The following is a 23067-nucleotide window of genomic DNA, read 5'->3' as shown; positions in this document are numbered from 1 at the left end:
AATGAGGTAAGCAGTTTTTTTTAAAAGAATTAGTACCCTGCTCCGCCCCACCAATGAAGTGGGCGGAGTCATCAGGCGTCGGGGCCCACCGAAGAATACCCTGGCACCACAGCAGGCCAGTCTGACCCTGAGTGGTGGGACTAGAAATTGTGCAGGGTGTGCAGTGGCTATGGAGCATGGAGATGAGGCGTGCCCAGTGAGAGGCCAGTCATCCCCATCTTTAAGGTCCCTGCTTTGCTCTCTAAACAGCAGAGTAGAGGCCTCTTCTCTGCTCTATTGAATGCACAGAGTGGGGCCTGGGAGGTGAGAATCACATACACTGTTCCACCCCTATTTTTAGGTGAGGGAGGAGGGTTGGGGACAGCTCAGTGTTTCAGAAGGACTAGGTATGCCACAGGTATGCCTCAACAGAAAGTGGCCAAGCGCCATATACTGTAATGATTACACATTTACAATGGTGGGAGATATGGATTCAAGTCATATGTTTCTCATACATGATAACTTGGTTGAAAGTAGCCTTCAACCCTGCAGCAATACTGAAGAAATGTTGGTGGGGATGCCAAATGCAAACTCAGAGCTCTGGTCATGTTTACTGTCTGCAAATTTAGAAAAATCAGTCTCTACCAGCAGTCTTAGACATTCCTGGCCTGGCTCCAACACTCAATAGCCCACTCATTGCTGGTCTTCCCAATAAACTACATAGTGTTTATGTCCCTCACCCAACCTCCTTTGCATGATCATATTTATGTTACTGTATTAATATACTGTATTAATGTTACCGTATTAATATCATAATGTCACTCACCAGACCGTGAGTGCCTCTGCGCTGGTGCGTGGCTCCCTAGCCTTCCTGCTGGCACCTATCCTGAACCGCGGCTGTCCGCCATCCTGATGGTCTGCGCATGCGCAGTTCCCAAGAACTCTTGTGACTGTTGCTTTTAATCCAAATTGGTTGATCAGGCAACTCCCTATTTAAGGCACCTGTGTGCATTACCTCATTGCCTGATCTTGGAGTCTCATTCCCTGTGAGTCTCTGAAGGTGTTCCCTGTGTTCTACTAGTGTCTTAAGTTTCCTGCTGATTCCTGATCTACTCATCGCTGGTTTCCATACCCGCTACTATCTCCTGTGTACTACTAGTGTCTTCAGTTCCTGTGGATTCCCTGTGCTACTCATGGCTGGTTTCCATACCTGCTACAGTCTCCTGTTTCCTGCCTGTGTCCTCAGCTGGACTCTGATTACCGGATCTACTCACCTGTGGTTCCTACACTCGTCTCTGCCGTCCAGCGTCTCTGCAGTTCCTGCATCTCCCTGTGGACAGACTGTTCTACTGAATAGCGGTTTGCCTATCTGTTATTGACTTTCTACCTTTACTCTGCATATCCGCTAGGACAAGTTTCCACGCTCAGCAGCGGTATCCATACCCGCTATAGACTGTTATTGTTACGCTGCCTACCTGTTTGGAATTAACTGTACTACTCAGTCGTTATATGCATAACTGTGATTGACTATCCATTATTGGCCTGCATATCTGTGCTGAGCAAGTCTCTACCAAGCAGCGCCACACATACCGTTATATAGACTTTGTTGGATATGCTGCATACCTATTGGGATCAAGTTCCTCTGTGCTCTCAGTGTCTGCATCCTATTATCTTTGTATGCTTCCACTCATCAACACTTGTACACATCCTCACCTATTAAGCAGTGGTACAACTTGCTATACGCAGACCACTGACTTCCCCGCTACCTACCTGCACCTGGACAAGTCTTCTCACCATAAGCAGTGGTACAACTTGCTATACGCACACCACTGACTTCCCCGCTACCTACCTGCACCTGGAGAAGTCTTCTCACCATAAGCAGTGGTACAACTTGCTATACACAGACCACTGACTTCCCCGCTACCTACCTGCACCTGGACAAGTCTCTTCACCATAAGCAGTGGTACAACTTGCTGTACGCAGACCACTGACTTCCCTGCTACCTCCCTGCATCTACTCACGTCCATCCTGATCTCCGTGTTCAAATCTGCCTTTCCATTATATCAGCTAGTCGCTGATTCCTTGACCAAAGATTGCTGCAAGTCACTGACTTTCCTATTATTCATTGGCATTCTCTCTCCATCTGCTGTGATATTTGTTCCGCTAGTCACCCCGCTACCAGAGGACCGTTGTGTGAGCTTCACTACTCTGGTAAGCCCAGTCATCTGGTGAAATCCTGGGCAAGACTCCTAGTGCCGTGACACATAAATAGCCACATGGACATAAGATGAAAGATTAAAAGGTCACAGCTTACTTAGATATAAAATAAATATATGGTGGTGGCGAGAGCAGAGCATATAGATAAACAATTTCCAAAACCAAACAGTGAATGGTCATCCGGCTCTAACCTCTGGTCCCAGGATATAATCCTTTATGACTGGTCAGTGCTAAAATCTGGTGTCAGAGTGACTACATCCCTTCTGGACTTGAGAATGATGTGCCCACACAAAGCAGGTCAAGGGGTCCCCATACAAAAGGACCAAGAGTCAGTTTGCTTTGAAAGGGGCAGTGACCTGTGGCCAATCAGCGGTAGCACAATATGCTTACAAGTCACTGACTGCAATGAACTCCTGTCTACTGTGCTTCCTCTCCAACAGGGAAAGAATATGTTAGCAACAACATTAAAATAAGACAAATCACTATAGCAGTATTCAGTGCAGAATACAAGAGACCCAGCATCCTCTGGAGGAGAAATATATAGGGAAGCTTAGGGCCCTCCTTGTGGATCTTATTGGCTGAGTATGCAGGTGACTTAACCTCGAATGGGTAAGTGCATGACATGACACACACATGATTTTAAGTACGTTCAGCTTATGGCCTTACTTGTCTTTAGAATCCTTAACAGAACCCAGCTGGGTTCAGCCTCAGGCTAGAGATGACATAACACCTCTCTCTGGTGTTACCACTAACCTCCAATACTACTCACACATGCGGGGAATCACCAATCAACCAGTCACTATAAGAACCTGCTCAGTGCGATATTCAGTGCCTGAGTATCATTTGTGTTCAACATCGATACTCCCGATTCAAGACTATACTAGGAAGTATAGCAGCTATTCATGTTTCTTCAACTCCTATGTCCAGTCTCTCAGATAGTAGGAGACCCATACCCGCTGTCACAGCAATAGGGTTTCTGGGTTCCGTTTCAGGACCCTTGGGACTAACTGTGGCAGTGTTAGGCGCCGTCTCCGCACCTTCACTCGATGCCAGGGACGGGCGTCTGTCTCTGAGTCCCCACCTCCCGGCAACGGGACGAATGACGTACTTCCGCCTGGCGGCCGGGCGCATGCGCGGGGGTCCTAGGCATCGGGACGCTATTCTGCTCACCTGACCCCCGCTCTCCAATAGGGTAATGGCACCTCCTATATCAGGAAGTCTCTGGAACCATTAGGGTGCCAGAGTATTGTGGATGGTTCCCCTGCTCCAGCATCTCCCAGTTTGTTACTGTGTTCGGACTGATCTCCTGGCTCCTGACCCGGCTCGTTTGACTCTCCCTTTGGATCTCCCTTGGGCATTATCCTCCTCGTTGGCTTTGACCCCGGACTGTTTGACCTCGCTATTGTGTGCCTCCTCTGTACTACACAGCCAGCCCGGTTTGACCTCGGATCGCCTCACTACGTTCCAGCCTGTTCTCTATATCATCTTACCTTTGGTCAGCACAGCATCATTTACCAGCACCACTTCATTGGTGGCTGACCCTGAGGGCCGCGACCTGCATACTCCTGCAGAGAATTCCAAACTTCCTTGCGGGGCTCCCTGGTGAAGACCAGGGGTGCATTTAGACTCTGCGCCTTCGGGTTAGCTGTGCCAATACCAGTAAGTGGCCTCCACGTAGAACCGTGACAGGCAGGGATGTACTGGAAACTGGGAGCCGGATGAGTGTCTTGCTCATAGGGGTACCTCTATTACTGTATACCAGACGGTCGGAAGAGGAATGATGGACTAGACTCTGTACTGGAATAAATGACTGGAATCTGGACATGGTGGACTGGAACCTGGACATGGGAACAAGGAGGACCTGACCCTACGACCAGAGACTCAATATCACCATGAACTCAGAAACTCATAGGAATATAGTACTATAACTGGGACTGAGAAGAGTCAGAACTCAGGCAGAGACTATACAGGAGGTGGCAACATCCTGAACAGAATAAACCTGGAGCTGGCCCTGGACAACTCAGAACTGAGAACCTGAGTTCGGCCTGGAACTGGAAGTCGAGACACAGAGATGGCTCCAGAAAGTGGATGACTCAGAACAACAACTTACTTTCCCAGACAGCCAGTAGGAGAGGCAGGAATAGATTGATGAGAGGATGATCCACACAGAAGGTAACAGCTGGAAACTGTACATGAGCAGATAGAATGAAGGTGAATGCACACGAGGAATGAATAGCCAAAGTCTTTATTTCAGCAAGCAGAGTGAAGCTGAATTCACACAAAGGATTAATGGTTTGAAGTCCATATAACAGCAACAGGTTGAAGCGGAATTCATACAAAGGGTTAATGGTTTGAAGTCCATATAACAGCAACAAGATGAAGCTGAAGTCACATAAAGAGTTCATGGTTTGAAATCCATACAAAAGCAAACAGGATGAGTTTAAACTCACTCAGAGAGTAAATGGTTGAAGTCCATGTATTAGCAACAGGATGAGTCTGAATTCACTCAGAGGGTAAATGGTTGAAATCTGTATATAGCAGGCAAAATGAAGCAGCAAACAGGATGAAGCTGAATTCACATGAAGGATTGATGGTTGAGATCTGTATACAGCAGACAGGATGAAACAGCAAACAAGCAGCAACTGTGGTAGTCTGGTACTAGGAAAGTGTTGCACTGGCAATTTGCTGAGTGTAGGAGGAGACTCTTATAGTCTGCAGAGGAAGCTAATTGGTGGATGAGATCAGGTCTTCAGACTCAGCAAGATGTTTCGCAAATGTCTCACCCAAGATGGCAGTCTCCAGTACTGCAGATAGAAGTCACACTTGTCCAAGGATAGTATGCTGCCTTCGACCAAAAAGGAGATGTACGGTGATATGATACCGTCGAGTGGTGTAAACAGGACTAAGACCCCGTTTCGTGACACCCGCATTTCCATCTGCAGTGTTTTCAGCAGAGTCCTCATACCAGATACTGCTACTTTAACTGAGGGAACCAACTGCGCTGGGACGCAACCTTGGTCCTCATTGAGCAAAGTCCATATCCTGCTGTGGGAATGCTTGATAAAGTCTTAGGACTAGATTTACTAAGCTGCGGGTTTGAAAAAGCGGGGATGTTGCCTATAGCAACCAATCAGATTCTAACTTTCATTTTGTAGAAGGTACTAAATAAATGAAAGCTAGAATCTGATTGGTTGCTATAGGCAACATCCCCACCTTTTCAAACCCGAAGCTTAGTAAATCTAGCCCTTAGGCTCTGTGTCAGTGTATTTGGTTGTGCTAATCCCGCCTGCCTACTAGTTACTGTCTTCTGTATGTGTATACTCCGCTACACTTGCTGTCTATTTCTATTCTACAAGGTCACTGCAATATACTCCATTGTATCCATTTGTTTACTGCCTTAACTGTGTCAACACCTCTGTGTACCATATTTCTCGCTATCCGCTGTTCAAAGAGTGCCAACACATCTGTGTACCTCATTACACACTACGCGCTGTTCGAACGGTGCCAACACATCCGTATATCTCATTAAGCGCTACGTGCTGTTGAACCAGTGACAACAACTCCATGTACCTTATTGTATGCTACACCCTATTCAAACAGTGCCAACACATCCATATACCTCATTACACTCTTTGTGCTGTTTAAGCAGTGCCAACACCTCCGTGTACCTTATTGCACACTATGTGCTGTCCAAACGTTGCCAACACCTTCAGGTACCTTAGTACATGCTACGTGCTGCCCAGACAGTGACTACAAACTCTGTGTACTCTGTTGCATGTTACCAAACCCTCACACTGTGTGTACTCATTTGTACCCTCAACATTTTACTTATAGTGTCAAATACCTCAGGGCATTCCAGTGGGGAAACCTCTCTTTGTATCGCATCCATACATTTTCCAGTGTGTTTCCCCATAGATACAAAATCCCAATTTCTCACAGGAGACAGAGCTTAATTTTCAAACTGTCAGAAATTAGAAAAATTATATACCCATTTCTGAGGAAGGGAATGACTTATATGATATTTTGAATAATATGCACAGCTATGCTCATAAAAATAATAATGAAAAGGAGTCTATGTCAAAATTGTTCTCTTTGATACTGCAGTAAAAATTGTTGGGAGGACATATTTGAAAAAAAATGATTTATGTAAAAAACCTTTCCATGAAAAAAGGTATTAGATCTAAAATCTTTTATGATACTGGATTTTGCCGGTGGAGGACATATATGTGAAGATACCTGATAAATGGTAGCTCTTTTACCTTGCCAGCTCACTGGTAAGGCCGGATGAAGCCTTATGTGTCTGGCACACTAGGAGGTTCACAATCACTGAGGCATAAACAGTTGTATAAAAGCACAAATAGGCTTTATTATTACAAGGGATACATTCTGGATTATACTTTTTAAATGAACAAATACCAGGGGGTTCACCACACAACAAGCCTACCAAACATAATCCACTACTGTGTCACACGTTCATGACTCTACCATTAGACTAGGGACCCAGTCTTTCTGCTACTGGCCAGTGCTCAAAGTGAAAAATGTCCATAGAGACTTTGAAGATTTGATTCACCTACTGTCACAAAACTTACCTGTTTCACACTCCTGTGCTTCTAATTTCCTCTGCCTCTATGAAGAGATCAGCACTTTCTGGTTTGGCATGTCACATGATCGTGGATCTATGTTCAAATCTGCAAGTATATAAAGCACACTCTGACACTGCAGCAGTGTCAGAACAACAGGTATTCAACAGGTATTCATATCTAGACTGACTCCCTGTTGTGTGTGTGTGTCCCAGATCCTGGCTTGTGTTTGAACTTCCCTTCTGCATACTGATTTTGTACCTCACTACCGCCAATGTACCAGAACTCAGCTAGCTGACCTACTTTGGAATTTCTCTACCGCTGTGTTACACCTAGTGGTTGATCAGATGGCTGTGACCCGCGTGTTCCAGACTGAAAAAGTCCATCTTGGCTTGCAGCAGTTCTTAGTGAGGGACTTGTTAGATTTCACGCCTCGGTTTGGCCTCTGGAGAAGGCTCAGCCACATCGTTCCAACTTCTGTCTTACTCCCAACTTCCAGACTCCCATTGCTTTGCTTGAGGAACCGATGCAGTAAGGCCGGGGACGTCTCTCTAGTGAGGAGAGAGAGAGAAGGTTCAAAAATAAACTTTGTCTCTATTGAGGTGACTCTGATCACATTCTGGGTACCTGTCCTAAAAAGGCTTGGAAATGACAGAGTCTAACGCATGGTTCTTAACCTGAGTTCAATCGAACCCCAGGGTTTTGGTGAGTTAGTCACAAGGGTTCGGTGGAGGTGTGTGTCCATTCCGTTCGCCAGGGTTGTCAGGTGCGTTAATATTCTTTTGGCATAAGAAATTGCTGGCTATTGACGAATATTTATTGCAAATTCTAAAATTTGTTGCGTAATATATGGCAAAAAATGCCATACATGGCACGACCTGGTAGCCCTGCCGTTCCCCCCACTAGGATGATTTGTGACGTCACGCTCAGCATGGCATTCATTAGCTGCTCGCTTGGCCTTGATATCTGTGCTGCAGGGAACTTGGTACGCTCAGTAGTCGACTTGTGACTGATGTGATTGTACGTCATTTGTGATTTCCTTTTTAATATTCCAATCCCTTCGTACTATGTCGAGCAAAATAAGAAAGTGGTTGAACGAATACGCACTATATGGATTCACGTGTATAACAGAATGTGATGGAAGTCAGCGTCCTCAATGCATGATTTGCAATGCCAAGTTGAGCAACTCTAGTCTAGCACCAGCAAAACTAAGGGAACACTTCCTAAAGCTGCATGGAGATGGGAAATACAAGAACACAACGCTTGATTAATTCAAAGTGAAGAGAGCCAGATTCGATGAAAGGGCCACTCTGCCTGTTTTCGGCTTTGTACCCATCGACAAACCGATCTTAATAGCATTATACGAAGTTGCGTACCTGATCGCAAAGCAGGGAAAACCACACACCATTGGTGAAATACTAGTAAAACCAGCTGCGTTGAAGATGGCAAATATCATGCTGGGAAAAGCTGCTGAAAATAAGTTGTCCCAAATTCCTCTTTCAAATGACAGCAGCAGAATATATGACATGACCAATGACATCGTGGCTCAAGTAGTTGTAGATCTGATTTCAAGCCAAGCAAAATTCAGCCTCCAACTCGACGAGACCACTGATGTTTCCAAACTAAGCCAGCTTGTTGTATTTGTGTGCTATGTGATAGACGACATGATAAAGGAAGATTTTTTATTTTGTAAGCCTCTTACAACAACAACTAAAGCAGCCGACGTGAAGAAACTTGTGGATGACTTCTTTAGAGACAACTATCTTTCGTGGTTTCTGCAATTTGTTCGGACGGAGCTCCAGCCATGCTGGGACGAAACTCTGGTTTTGGTGCGCTGGTGAAAGTCGCTGCACCATACATGATTGTTATGCACTGTGTTCTGCACAGGCATGCATTGGCAACAAAAACCTTGCCTCCAAAACTGGCAGAAGTATTAAAAATTGTAGTGGAATGTGTTAACTATGTGCAAAATAGTGCTCATCTTCAAAGAGCTGTGTAATGAAATGGGCTATGAATTTTAGGTACTTCTGTATCATTCTAACATTCTGTGGTTATCCCGGGCAAAGGTGCTGAATCATGTTTTTGTCATGCGTGTGGAAGGATCCCTGTTTTTGCGAGAGCACCAACATTGTCATGCAGATTGCTTCAAAAATTCTGAGTTTATTCTCATTTTGGTGTACATCAATCATCTCAATCAACAGATGCAGGGGGGTGGAGTCAACATCATCGAAGCGGAAGAAAACTTGAAGGCTTTTCAAAAAAAGCTACCTTTATGGAAACGACGAACAGAGAATGATAACTTCGCAAACTTTCCCCTGCTGGACGACTGTGTAAGTAAGATCGAAGATGAGTTTGGAATCGGAGACATTTCTGTACCTGGGGAAATGAAGCAAGCAATTGCCAAGCACTTAGATGAGTTTGCAAAGTCTCTTGATGGATACTTCCCCACCAGAGAGCCATATCCAGCATGGGTGAGACAGCCGTTCACGTTTAGTGTTGCGACAGCAGATGTCATTGATGAGTACCTCGACTAAATCATTGAACTTCAGCAGAGCCAGGAACAACAGCAACTCTTCAGAACAACAGTGCTCTGAACATTTTGGTATCACCAAATCGTACTGTACCTTCTTATTGCTGAGAAAGCTCTTGAGATACTCATACTGTTTCTTACAACGTATCTTTGCAAGCAATCCTTTTCAAGGATGGTAGACATAAAAACAAAGAAAAGGAACAGACTTTGTTGCGAAAATGATATAAGAGTGGCACTTGCCAAGGTAAACCCGCAATTTTATGAACTTGTCTCTGAAAGGCAACAGCTAAAGTCACGTTGATTTGCAGTAAATATTTATTGAGCTATGTTTTTTGTGTGACATTCATGTTTTGTTGGTTTTGTTCGTTGGACACAGTGATTTTATGTGCAACTGGTTCATGGTTCATTTTGTGCACTAATAAAATATATATCTCTATGTTTGAAATTTGAAAAAAAAAAAACATTTTATTTTTTCAACTATGAAGGGTTCGGTGAATGTACGTATAAAACTTGCAGGGTTCAGTACCTCCAACAAGGTTAAGAACAACTGGTCTAACGGGTTCAGGAGAGGACTCATAAGGTTCTCTTACTTCCATCCCAGCATCTTCTTGAAATTATATCTTTGCTTTCTTGGTTTTATTCATCCACGGCCCAAAAACTATAACTTTATCAGCATTTGTGGACTCGGGAGCAGCTGGTAACTTTATGTCATCCTCCACAGGTACTCGTTGGGCCCTTCCCTCTATACCTCTTGGCCCTCCACTCTACCGCCATTGATGGAAGTTGAATTTTTGGTGGCATCATTTGGGTATGTACAGTTCCCTTAACTATGCAAATTGGATCCCTTCATAAGGAGGTCATCTCTTTTATTGTCATATCCAGGGCCATCAATTCAGTGGTATTAGGGCTTCCGTGGCTTCACCCCTGTGACCTTTTCTCTCACAAACTTCTACCTGTCGAATAGAATTTTGGCATAGGAGATAAAGAGCTTCTGGCAATCAAACTGGCTCTCTCTGAGTGGAGACATCTTCTGGAAGTTGCTTTGTTCCCGATAACCATTTACACTGATCACAAGAACCTCTTGTATTTACAGTCAGCTCAGTACTGATTCCCCGCCAGGCAAGGTTGTCTCTATTTTTCTCCTGGTTTAACCTCATTTTTACTTATTGCCCAGGCTCAAAAAACAAGAAAGCAGATGCTCTCTCCCATTCCTTCGACCCCTCTGATGTAGACACTCCTGAACAAAATAAATTTAACTCCCAGAAGATCAACCTTCTGCACCCCGGGTAAAATCTTCATTATTCCTAAATTATGTATAAAATTACTACATTGGGCGCATATTTCACTCTTCTCTGGCCATGCTGGTGTTATGAAAACCTGGGAATTACTCAATCGTAGTGACCATCTCTCCATCTCGATGTCAAGCAATTTATTGCTGCATGTCCCATTTGTGCTCAACACAACGTGCCTCGACAATGTCCATATGGACCCTTGATTCCGTTACCTGTTCCTGATCGTCTGTGGTTTCACCTGGCTATGGATTTCATCACAGATTTACCTTCAAATCCTGTACAGTCATATGGGTCATCATAGATCACTTAGTCAGAGCCACTCATTTTGTACCCTTCAAATGTTTTCCCTCCACTTCTACCTTAGCTGACCTCTTTGTTAATGAAATCTTCTGTATGCATGGATGTCCTCAGGAGATTGTATCCGACAGAAGAAATCAGTTTATATCTAAATATTGGAGGTTCTTTTGTAACATTATTGGCATTAAAACTCAACTTTTCTTATAGAACCCCCCTGCCAGTTGATCAGCCCGCATCCCCTGCTAGTCTATTTATGGTGGAGACGCCTCCAGAATGCCAAAATGTAGGTTGACATGCCTTGCTACATTTTTCTATTTTAAAATGTATACTGTTAATACTGTGTGCCTTATCTTAATTCAGTGATCCTCCTCCCCCTGCGCGGGGTTTCCCATGTGTTTTTCCATATGTCTGTATTTCCTTTCCCCCCTTCTTTTTTTTTCTGTACCCCATATACCCTTGGAAAAATTTAATAAAAATATTGATGCAAAAACTCATTTTTTCTTCTCCCTACCACCCTGAATCTAACGGCTTAATGGAAAAAACTAGTCAAGAACTTGAAAAGTTTCTGCGCATGTTCGTTACTGCTAATCAAAACAACTGGGTGGATTTTCTTTCCTGTGCAGAATTCACCCACAATCACTTCCATGAGGCTATCTTCAACTTTCCTTTCTTTGTTCTTTACGACTGTCACTCTTCATTACCAACTTTACCCCAGATTCCATTCTTTGATGTACCAGTGGTAAATTCTCTTTTTCAGGAATTTAAACAAATCTTTCTCCTAATACAAAAGGTCCACTGACTAGAGGAGGTGTGCTGTTCCCAATTGGAAACCTGAAGTCTGGTTGACCACCCCTAACCTTCGGCTACGGGTACCTACTATGAAGCAAGCGCCTAGCTTTATTGGTCCTTTTAAGATTGTGGAAAATGTCAATCCTGTGGCCTTCAGGTTGCAGCTACCTTCTTCTTTACAAATTCCTAATGTATTCCATGCCTCCCTCCTGATTCCAATTGGTTCTCCTCTGCTAATAGTACTCCACCTACCATTTTTTCCAAAGTCAACAAGAGTAAGAGGTCAAACAAATTATAGACTCTTATATATCCAGGGGTACATTGCAGTTTCTAATAGATTGGAGGGGTTATGGTCCAGAAGAACGCTCCTGAGTTAAAGCCACTGATGTACATTTTCCCCATTTACTTAAGATTTTCCCCCAAAAATTTCTTGACAAACCTTTTAGGGTGTCCAGTGCCCACCCTTAAGGGAGGGGGTACTGTCACAAAACTTACCTGCTCCACACTCCTATACTGCTGATTTTCTCTGCCCCTGTGTAGAGGTAAGCACTTGCTGGTTCAGACGGTCACATGATCATGGTTGGGAGGTGGCATATTCAATCTGCAGAGTATATAAAGCTCACTTTGACACTGTAGTATCGGTGCAACAGGAATTCATACCCAGGCTGACTTCCTATTATGCTGTATTGCTGCTGACCTTCGCTTTCCTTGTGATTCCTTCTTGGATAGTTCTTCTGCCTGTTTTGACCACTCTCAGATGCTGATTTTGTACTGCACTATTGCCTGTATATCAGATCCCGGCTTGTTATTGGACTTCCCTTCTGCATACTGATTTTGTACCTCGCTACTGCCAGTGTACTAGTCCTCGGTTTGCTGATCTACTTTCGGATTTCCCTTTCTCTACACTGTGTGATGCCTAGTGGCTGATGAGAGGACCGCGACCTGGGTGTTCCTGGCCGCAAAAGTCCATCCTGACTTGCGACGGTTCTTAGTGAAGATTGGGGTGACCTGTTAGACTCCAAGCCTCTATTTGGCCAGCGCTAAACCAGGTTAACACATGTCTTCATCGCCCCAGGGCTCTCTTCTTGAGACAATCGCTACACCTACATGATCCCGGATCATTCCATCAGGAGCTGTAACCCCTAGTCACTACTGTCTCAAATAGAAGACTATTACTGGTGTGTTGATATGTCCTTTTATTGCTGGGCGGGCATCCCACAGTGGTGTGGCTGCAGCAGATCAGTCTTTAGATAGCCCACCTTCCCTGGATAGGTGTTACTCATCAAATATGGTTGTGTCATTTAGCCTCCCCAAGCCCTCAGGTAACATTGGGCACCCTGTGCTAAGGACAGTGTAGCTGGTCATGAAGCGGAACAATGGATAGCAATTTAACTAGACAAAGGGAGCCACGCCCCAGTTTAACCCTATGTACTATTTTAAGGTAATTTTGCGTGCTGGCACAACAGAGCTCAGGGTGCTGCTGGTCGTCAGTGTGCTTCTATGACCTCCAGCGATGGTAGCTTCTTTAGGGGACATGTTAGATAATATAGCAGCATGCAAAGAACCACCTTGGCAACATTTAAGAACTATAAATGACAACATTTGAAACACATATAAAGCAATCAGCGAATACATATTAAAACTACAGCCACAGGTGAGAGAGGATGTCAAATGGCCTTAAACTTTATTTCTCAATGTGCCCTACACCCTGCTCTGAGAAGATTGTGGTGTTGTTGATGGCGAGGGAGTTTTAACACTGAGGGATTGAAAGTGAACCAGGAAAGAACTGTAGCACGAAGACCAATGAAGTGAAGGGTGTTCAGTAGGAGAAGGTGACCAATACTTTGATGTATGTAGATCACTTTTGTGAAGGCAGTCACAGTGGGTGGAAGCTTTATTACAGGGAGTTGAGAAGGGAATACTTATCCTTACTACATTTAATTTATAGGCAGCTTTGTTGCAGGATTATATCAGAGTTTAATGTTTTCTATTTCATATATAACTGTACCTATTATTGGAGGTATTTGTTGTACATTATACTCTTTTGTCCATTTATTCAATAATTCCTTGATACATTTGAAACATTAGACAATTAATATCCAACAATTACCAGATGCTGTAAAAAATTCATAAACAAACAAATCTTAGTAGGATTGTTTACACTTAGGAATAGTTACATGCTACTTACTTATTAATGCCTCTGTGTATTACAGGTTTTAAATCACTAGGGATTCCTCATGTATTTAAACTGGTGAAGACGTGTATGAAAAATTGCAGATCAGTTTAATATTGTATTCTCAGCAAGAATCCATGTCATGTGTCACAAATCCATTCTGACCATCAAATGATATTTTTGAGCGGTAAGGAGGAAGTACTGGTTTTTCTACACATTATAAGGAACTTTGTTAGCAAAATGTGAGCTTATTTTATTATACCAATGTGTACATACAGCAAAGCAAAATCTTGTTTTTGCATGTTGATGCATAACTAGGGGAATCCTATATCTAGCAAAAACACATTTGTTGTCAGCGCTCATCCTTAACATTGCATATCTGTGTGTAGCTAGCAAAATGAAAACATGAGGATTTGGTTCATATCTTGATCGAGCACTGGCTTATTTCTTCTCTGGTTTTGTTTCTCAATATTGCCTTGTGTTGTCTTAGCAGCTGTCTGTTAAGCCCATTTAAGGGTCTTTTGGGTGTGGCTCAGAAGCCAGCCCTAAACCTTGGAGATGACTGCTTCTGATTTTAACTGCATTTTATAGGTGTTTGAAGCATATAGATCAGTGTAGGATCTGCGGACAATGAGGTACCCTTGAGGTTGGGATGCAGGATTAAATGATTTGATCTAAATATGAACTAATACCTCATGTTTTCATATTGCTAGATACACACAGATATGCAGTGTTAAGGATTAGCCAAAATCTGACTTATTTCTTCTCTGGAATCCTATACCTCAGGATGGAACACCCTCGTTCCTCTTAGCTACTCTCATTACAGGTTGCAAAATTGGACTTCCACAAAGCCATTATTTTCAGATGTAAAATATGTGAAAATGGAATTCACATTGTGTGAGGCAGATTATGAGAGAGAACTGAAAGAGAAATTTGGAGTGCTGTAAATCACATGTTGTACACTATTCCAATGGACTTTAAGAGGAAACTTGTTACCATAAAATAAAATATTTAAATTTGAAAAAATCATAATAACCAATATAACAATGCATATGATAGTAGCAGATACTAATGTGTTGCTTACAGTATACATGAGTTACATTTTTAATGTTTTGCATGCTTAGACCTCATTTATTGCAGAAACATGATCATTTTCCCCCTTATTTCAACTGCTTTACAAATGTAGCTCTAATGGACAATAAAGAAAACAAAACACATTTCCACGAATTTTGGCTTCAAGGATTTTTAGATATTCCTAACTGCAGGATGTTAGTCTTCCTTTCATTCCTAGCAATATATGTTACAACAATAGTTGGAAATACATTGATCATGGTAGTAGTAATTGCTAGTCCTATCCTTCATTCTCCTATGTATTTCTTCATCTGCCACCTCTCCTTTGGTGAAATTGTGTTTACATCCAACATCATCCCTAACTTGCTTGGTGCCATACTTAGAGAAGATGGCACCATCTCTGTTGAAGGATGTTTCACTCAGATATTTCTGTTTGGCTGCCTCACTGTAACAGAATGCTTTCTCCTCACTATAATGTCTTATGACCGCTATGTAGCCATATGTGCTCCTCTGCAGTACTGTACACTTATAGACTTCAAACTCTGCAGGAAGCTCTCCACTGGGGCCTGGGCTGGGGGATTCATTTTATCCATAGCCTCTTCCTCTTTCATATATATTCTTACATTTTGTGGTCCATATGTAATAGACCATTATTTCTGTGATTTTCTGCTGGTTTTAAAATTATCCTGTTCAAACACCGTTATGATTGATCTGGAAACAAAAATATTCTCTGTGGTGGTAACATTGCCGCCTTTTATGTTTATATGTTTCACTTATTTCTGTATAATAAATGCTATTATTAAAATTCCCTCAACCAGAGGCAAACAGAGAGCAATTTCCACATGCAGTTCTCATCTGATAGTTGTGTGTATGTATTATGGTTCACTGATTGCTGTATATGTCGCTCCAAAAGAGGGAAATTCATACAATATGAATAAGATTCTTTCGTTGCTCTACACTTTAGTGACTCCGTTTTCTAACCCCATTATATACAGCTTGAGAAACCATGAAATTAAAATGTCCTTTGCTAAAATTATCAGAAAATGTTGTTAAATAAGAAATATGGGATAAGGGCATATCAGCTACAGTAGTTGAAAGGATGTGTTTTAGACACATAAGTTCAATGTTTTCAGTCTGATTTAAGGCACCATTTATAGTGTCAGAAGATAAATACTGACACGGAGGCTGCTTAGTAGGAATAGATGTAATCTGTTGTTATTGGTGGCATGGGTGTGAGATTTAATCATCTGTGTAAAAAATCTATATAATGTAATCTTTTATAATAAAAAGAGATATAAAAATACCTACATTTGTTCTATGTGGCATCAATCAATGTCTATTATTCAACTTAACTCACATTGATGTGTGCTCCTCAGGGTTTTCCTCACTCTGTATTTTTATTTTTTATGTATACTTTTATCAACTGTGTGTAAATAATTTATTGTTAACTGTTTTGTATGTAAAACCTTTGTCCTGGCACATTTTTAAAATGACAAACAGTGTTAAAAAGAAGCTACATTATTCTCAAATTCAGCTAACAGGAAAACAAGAAAATAGCATAATTTATAAATTGTAATATTTCATATGTAATATACATATTTGAATGTGATTGTGGCCTAAAGTACATTAGGAACACAAAAAGGCCCTTAAAAATATGCATCCAAGAACATGTACAAAATATAAAGAAAAAAGTTGAAGATCTTAAAATTACAAGGTATTCCAGGGCATTTGTGGAAATATCATAATGCAGATACTGCAGGTTTAAAGCCATTGAATATGTGTAATAAGATAAGGGAGGTAGCAACAGCATACTTGCCAACTCTCCCTGAATGTCAGGGAGACTCCCTGAAATAGGGGTGATCTCCCTCGCTCCCTGAAGAGTCTGGAATTCTCCCTGATGCTGAGCCAGCACAAGACGTGGTTGGCCATTTAGATGGAGACCAAGATTTAATCAAAGACTGACAGGTAAGACAACATGATTTCAGTAATGGAGACACAAATGTAAAAGACACTTTAGTCTCTAGAGATTTATTAGCTGCTTTTCTTTAACGCATAGTTGCCTACTCTCCCAGAATGTCTGGGAGACTCCCGCATTTTTGGGGGACCTCCCGGGAGAGCAGGGCAACCTCCCGGTTCATGCCCCTGCAATAGATAAGTGGTGGGGATGGGGCTTAGTGACGCAAATATTGTGTCATCTTTGCCCCGTCCCGTGCTGCAATTTGCCAAAATTGTGACAAACGTTTAGGGGGCAGGGCCAAGATTATGCGATTAGTCAAGCCCAGCCCCCGCATGCCCACCTCCCCCATGATACCCCTGAAGCCAAAGAGGAAAAGTTGGCAAGTATAAGTAACAGATTTTAAACACTGTCCAAATGGAAAACATTTTGGATTTTTATTTTGGACACATTTTATCGAAAGGATCTAAAGGAGGATCAAATCTTTCCTATAAACCATAGATGATGGTAATAGCACAAACCTCAATATTATATATTTAATATTTTACTTTTATATTTTTTTTATATATGTCATTATTTGTATGTATTTTTAATTTTTTTATTGTTTATTATATATACTGTGGACTATTTTGGTATAGATACATTTTCTAAGTAACACAAAATAGATAATGCTACTTTTACATAAAATTTTTTGGTCGTAGGAACCACTCCCACTATGCTCTCAATGAAGAACACAGATCTATTCTTATTACAGATACACAGCTTATCTAGACATTTCTACAGTATCATAATCAGAATGGAAACTTTATGGGATTGAGCAGATAAAAATGACCAAGAGAGGTGGAGATAGATATTGATGTCTGTGTGAAGCAGAAACATCTTGGATATTTAAAATGCAAACATTAGCCCCTGAGGGCGTAAATGAAATGTTAATATTACTTTGAGTAATGAACTATTTTTTTTAGATGCTATCTGTATGTGAAATTTAACAGATTTTATTATATATAATTCTATGAATGTCTTTGCTTTAATTAATCCTATGTGGGCTGTATACCTGAAGTTTTATTTGAGAGTGTGTACTAATAAAGACTATGCTGTAAGTTTGGATGTAGATATTAGATAATTGGATGTACATGGGTTTGTGTGCCCCGCAATTAGCCTTAAGATGTGGCTTAAAAAATATTGCTCTCTATATTTGGAAAGTTTAAAAAAAATAGATAATTTTTGAACATATTAATTAGTATTTTAGCACATTTTATTATATTAGTCATTGGGAATAGTTCAATATGTATTATTATATGTATTATTATAAATGTAAATGTTCTTATTATTGTTTAGTTTGGTTGATTAGATTGAATAAAGAGTTATCTATTTTTATGTAGATAATATGGTGTGTTCTAGAGAAGAGCTAAATTCTGAACATGTGGTGAATGCAACTTAAAAAAATCAATCAAGCAGGGCTGATATCCCCTATTTAAGGGATTAAAGATCAGTATGTATCTGAGTGTCTTTGAAAAAGTTTGACGAAATGCGTTAGTATGCTCTACTCATCAAATTGCTACGCTGGAGCTATTGTTCCCCTTCTGTTATGAACTTAGCCTGCTGTGTACTTTTCAGTTCGGCGAGGGTAATATATACCTCCAAAGCAACACCTAATTGGAAATAGAGAATTTTGCGCTGCACGTGTGCTAGGCTTAGAATCATCCTTTGCTGTCTGCTGTCACAGAAATCCGATCAGATGTGAATGAGAGCCAGCTAAAGCACCACTATCAAATTAAGTTTAAACATCCTTTCATACCATCCATATCGAGGAGGTTAACTCAACCATATTTGACTGTACCAGCCTATATGTTTGTGAGCAGGGGCTAGCTGGTACACTTTAACCCAGGGGGCAAGCACACAACACTGGCCCATAAGTTGCGGCCCATCTTTAAAGGGTGTTTTTCAGTACAATATATATTTATCAAGAGGCTATTTTAGTGTTGCTTAAACTAGCAATACTTTATTATTATAAACGATATATCTTAAATAACAAAAATTAATAATGCAACAAAAACCAAACCTCACTTTATATTGCATTTTATTAGTTCCTTCTCCCTACAGCACTTTTTTTCTGTACATACCTGTCTGATTATAAGGGGATTTATCAAAATGTAAAAAGCACATTTGCTTTAAAAATCTGATGTTTTTTTGTCAGCAAAGGGATTGTTTTTGCTTCGCCCTATATACTAATAGAGTTATTATTTGTTTTAGGATTAACCTAAAACAAATATGAGTGGTGGTACTAGGAAGAGCACTAGGAGCTAGATTTACTAAAATGCAGATTTGAAAAAGTGGAGATGTTGCCTATAGCAACCAATCAGATTCTAGTTGTCATTTTGTAATATGTGCTAAATAAATAATAACTAGAATCTGATTGGTTGCTATAGACAACATCTCCACTTTTTCAAACCTGCAGTTTAGTAAATATACCCCTAGGTGTCTGACACCCTGGCCCAGAGCTGGATTAAGGCTCTGGGGGGCCTGGGCACTTTAGACAGGGGTCCCAGTGATGTAACATGGTTATCCAAACAGCCCCAGCAATAAATGAAATAGCATTTACTTTTAATATAACCATTTCCCACAACTATCACTGGTATTAAATAATTCATGTTCACAATCAAAATGAATAAATAGCCCTCCTCACCAAAATCAATTCCATGTTGAATTAATAATCCAAACCACCTCAGCATTAAATGAAAGGTCCCGTCACCTCACCTTAAATTAATAGGCCCCACTATTAAATTAAATTAAATAGCCCCACCAATAAATTAAATTGCCCCACCATCACCACAAAAATAAAGTAACACTCATTAAATAATTAGCCCCCACCTGCAATACATTAAATAACCTACCTCCCACACTATATTAAGACCCCCCCCTTCCCTCACATATTATATTAACATACTGCCCCCTCTTACACACTATATTTATATGCTGACCACACACACACACACATTATACTGCCCACACACACTATATTTATATACTGCCCACACGCTATATTTATATACTGCCCACACACACTATATTTATATACTGCCCACACACACTATATTTATATACTGCCCACACACACACACACACACACACACACACACTATGGTTATATACTGCCCACACACACACTATAGTTATATACTGCCCACACACATGATATCATTATATACTGCCCCCCCCATCACCACACACACACACTATAGTTATATACTGCAAACACACACAGGGCTGCCAAGAGGAATTTTGCCCCCCCTCCACAGGTTAAAAGTAAGGGAGCTATATGTCACTGCTGTGTGCACTATAGTTAGGTACACGCAGTTCTGCCTTCACAAGAAATACACGCTGATGCGGGACATACCTCTCAAATGTCCTTGTAGTCAGACTAATCCTGACTAAGCGAGACAGTCACCCAAATTCGGGACTGTCCCACCAGATTCAGGACAGTTGGTAGCATGTCCTACTCTCTCCTACCTGTTCTTGTCACTTTCACCACTTGTGGCTGCTGGTGTCTTTAGCTTAGCTTCTGCTTGTCTGGATCCTGGAATGGTGGTTGCCCTATTTGGGAAAAAAATGGGTACATGAGATTTAGAAAACTCCAACAAGTCCTGGGGGTTGACAGCTAGAATCGGCGAGTTGACAGCTAAAATTTAAAGCGGCGCTGGCTTGTAAAGGTTAGCGCACTGGATTGTAAAGGCAAGCGCGCTGCCTTTACAAGCCAGCGCCGCTTTAAATTTTAGCTGTCAACTCGCTGATTCCCGGCGAGTTAAAAAAAACTGGGGTTTAATACATTTACCCCCTGGTGTTAAATCAGTAGCACACATTAAATATCCCCACCAATTATTAGGACTCATGCCCCAGGTATCAACTCCTAGAACCGCTTCAGAGGTCTTCGCCTATAGCAGCCGCCTTTCCCGTAGAGCTAGACGTGCTCACAGGTACTCGGATGCATCCAGGTCTTGTTCTCTAGTAGTAGGAGCTGATAACCTGAGAATGTAGCGCAGGAGTTTAACAAAGATGCGGAGTGAGGGTCCCGGCAGAGGTTTCAGGGTCACAGGCAATTCAGTGGCGTCAGTATCCGAGCAATGGGTCAGGGTCACAGGCAAATCAGCAGCGTCAGAATCCAGGCAAGGTGTCAAGGGTCACAGGCAAAACAACAGCGTCAGTATCCAGGCAAGGGGTCAGCAACAATAATAACGATACCAGGAGCAGCAATACAGCAGGAGAAGTATGCAAGCCAGGAGGGACTATAACCGCCAGGGAGGCTTGACCCTCCCTGCCTAATATACAGACGATAGCCAATGACATCATTGGGGCACAGCAGGAATCATCAGCCACAGGGGGCTGATAATTAATTGCCCAATTGCACACACGCTCGGCTGCCCTGGATCCCGGGACGCGGCGCTACCACCAGAGAGCGTCCCGACCGTTGCTTGGTAAGGGACGTCCCGGTGGTCATGAAGACGGCCGGGACGCTGGGCCAGAGCAGGTAGCGAGTCACGGCGGTGCCCAGAGCCACCGCGGCTCGTAACAGTACCTCCCCCACTTTAGGAGGGGTCAAGGAGCCCGACATCCAGGGTTTCGAGGAAATCTTTTGAAGAAATCAGCAAGTATCTGAATGTAAATTTCTTTGCGGCATCCAGGAACGTTCTTCGGGCTGTAACCCTTTCAATGGATGAGGAAATGAATTTGACCCTGCACTTTTTTTGAGTCAAGGATCTTCATGACCTCAAATTCTTGATGTCCATCAACAGATATAGGCTGAGGTCTAGAGGAACGCCGGGGTCCGAATTTTCTGGAAGAGAGGACAGGACGGTGCAGTGGAACGTATTGGGAATTCTCAAAGATTCCGGAAGCTTCAGTTTGAAGGCCACTGGGTTGATTTGTCTTGAGATGGTAAAAGGTCCAATAAATTTGGGCCCTAGTTTCTTGCATGGTTGACGGAGTTTAATATTCCGAGTAGATAACCACACGGAATCTCCAACCTTGAAGGAACAGGCAGAACGACTTTGGACCTAAAAGAGGCTCAGAGTAAGGACTGATGTACTAATCTCCAGATTCTCCTAAGCCAGGTGGCAGCAGTCCTGGATTCAAGTGGCCTATCAGTGGACAAGGAGGACAAAGAATTGGCTCTGGGATAATACCTAAGGTTGCAGTAAAAGGGAGAGTGCTGGGAAGAAGTGTGGCATGCGTTGTTGTAGGCAAATCCAGCCCATGGAAGAAGGTCCGCCCAGTCATTGTGGTTTTTAGATACATATAACCGTAAGTATTGCTCTAGGGATTGATTCACCCTTTCAGTCTGTCCATTTGGCTGCGGATGGTAGGCAGATGATAGGCTGAGACTGATACCTAAAAGGGAACAGAAGGACTTCCAGAAGGCCGCTATGAACTGTGAACCCCGATCAGACACTATATCCTCTGGAAGACCATGGAAACGAAACACATGTTTAATAAACAACGAGGCCAGAGAGCGTGCTGAAGGTAACTTGTTCAAAGGAATAAAATGAGCCATTTTACTGAATCGATCCACGGTTACCCAGATGGTGTTGCATCCGGAAGATGGAGGTAAGTCAACAATGAAGTCCGTGGACAAATGGGTCCAGGGTCTGGACGGGACTGGTAAGGACAATAATGGACCAGAAGGGGATTTCAGAGGAATCTTGTTTTTGGAACAAAGGTCACAAGATAATATGTATTCTCTGACGTCTGCAGGTAGAGATGGCTACCAGACAACACAAGGTGATTTCAACAGTCTTAGCGATACCAGGATGTCCAGAAGTCTTGTTGTCATGACACTCTGAGAGAACAGCCTTCCTGAGGTGAATAGGCACAAACAGTTTGTACGTTGGTGTTTCAGGAGGTGCCTGTGGTTGGAATTGTAGAAGGGATTTTCCCAGTTCCTGCGTGAAGGCAACTAACACAGAAGAGGCATGGACAATAGAACAAGGCCCTGAGACAGGAGTTTGGTAAGAGACAAAACTACGAGATAAGGCATCCACTCTAAGGTTCCTTGAACCAGGCCGGTAGGTAATGATGAAGCGAAAAAGGGAGAAGAAGATGGAGCACCGTGCTTGTCTGGAATTTAACCTCTTAGCTGATTCAATGTAAGACAAGTTCTTATGATCGGTGTATATCGTAATAACATGTTT

The 23067-nt window shown here is 42.2% G+C and overlaps 1 long non-coding RNA gene across 2 annotated transcripts in view; it reads right to left on the bottom strand.

The window, feature by feature from the left end:
- Window positions 1–23067, bottom strand: part of LOC142149693 (uncharacterized) — a 152415-nt gene that overhangs the window by 41811 nt on the left and 87537 nt on the right. The window lies entirely within an intron of this gene.

Source organism: Mixophyes fleayi, chromosome 1, assembly GCF_038048845.1.
Source record: "Mixophyes fleayi isolate aMixFle1 chromosome 1, aMixFle1.hap1, whole genome shotgun sequence".
NCBI lineage: Eukaryota > Metazoa > Chordata > Amphibia > Anura > Limnodynastidae > Mixophyes > Mixophyes fleayi.
Note: the sequence above shows the minus strand (reverse complement) of the source record. Positions and strands in the feature narration are given on the sequence as shown.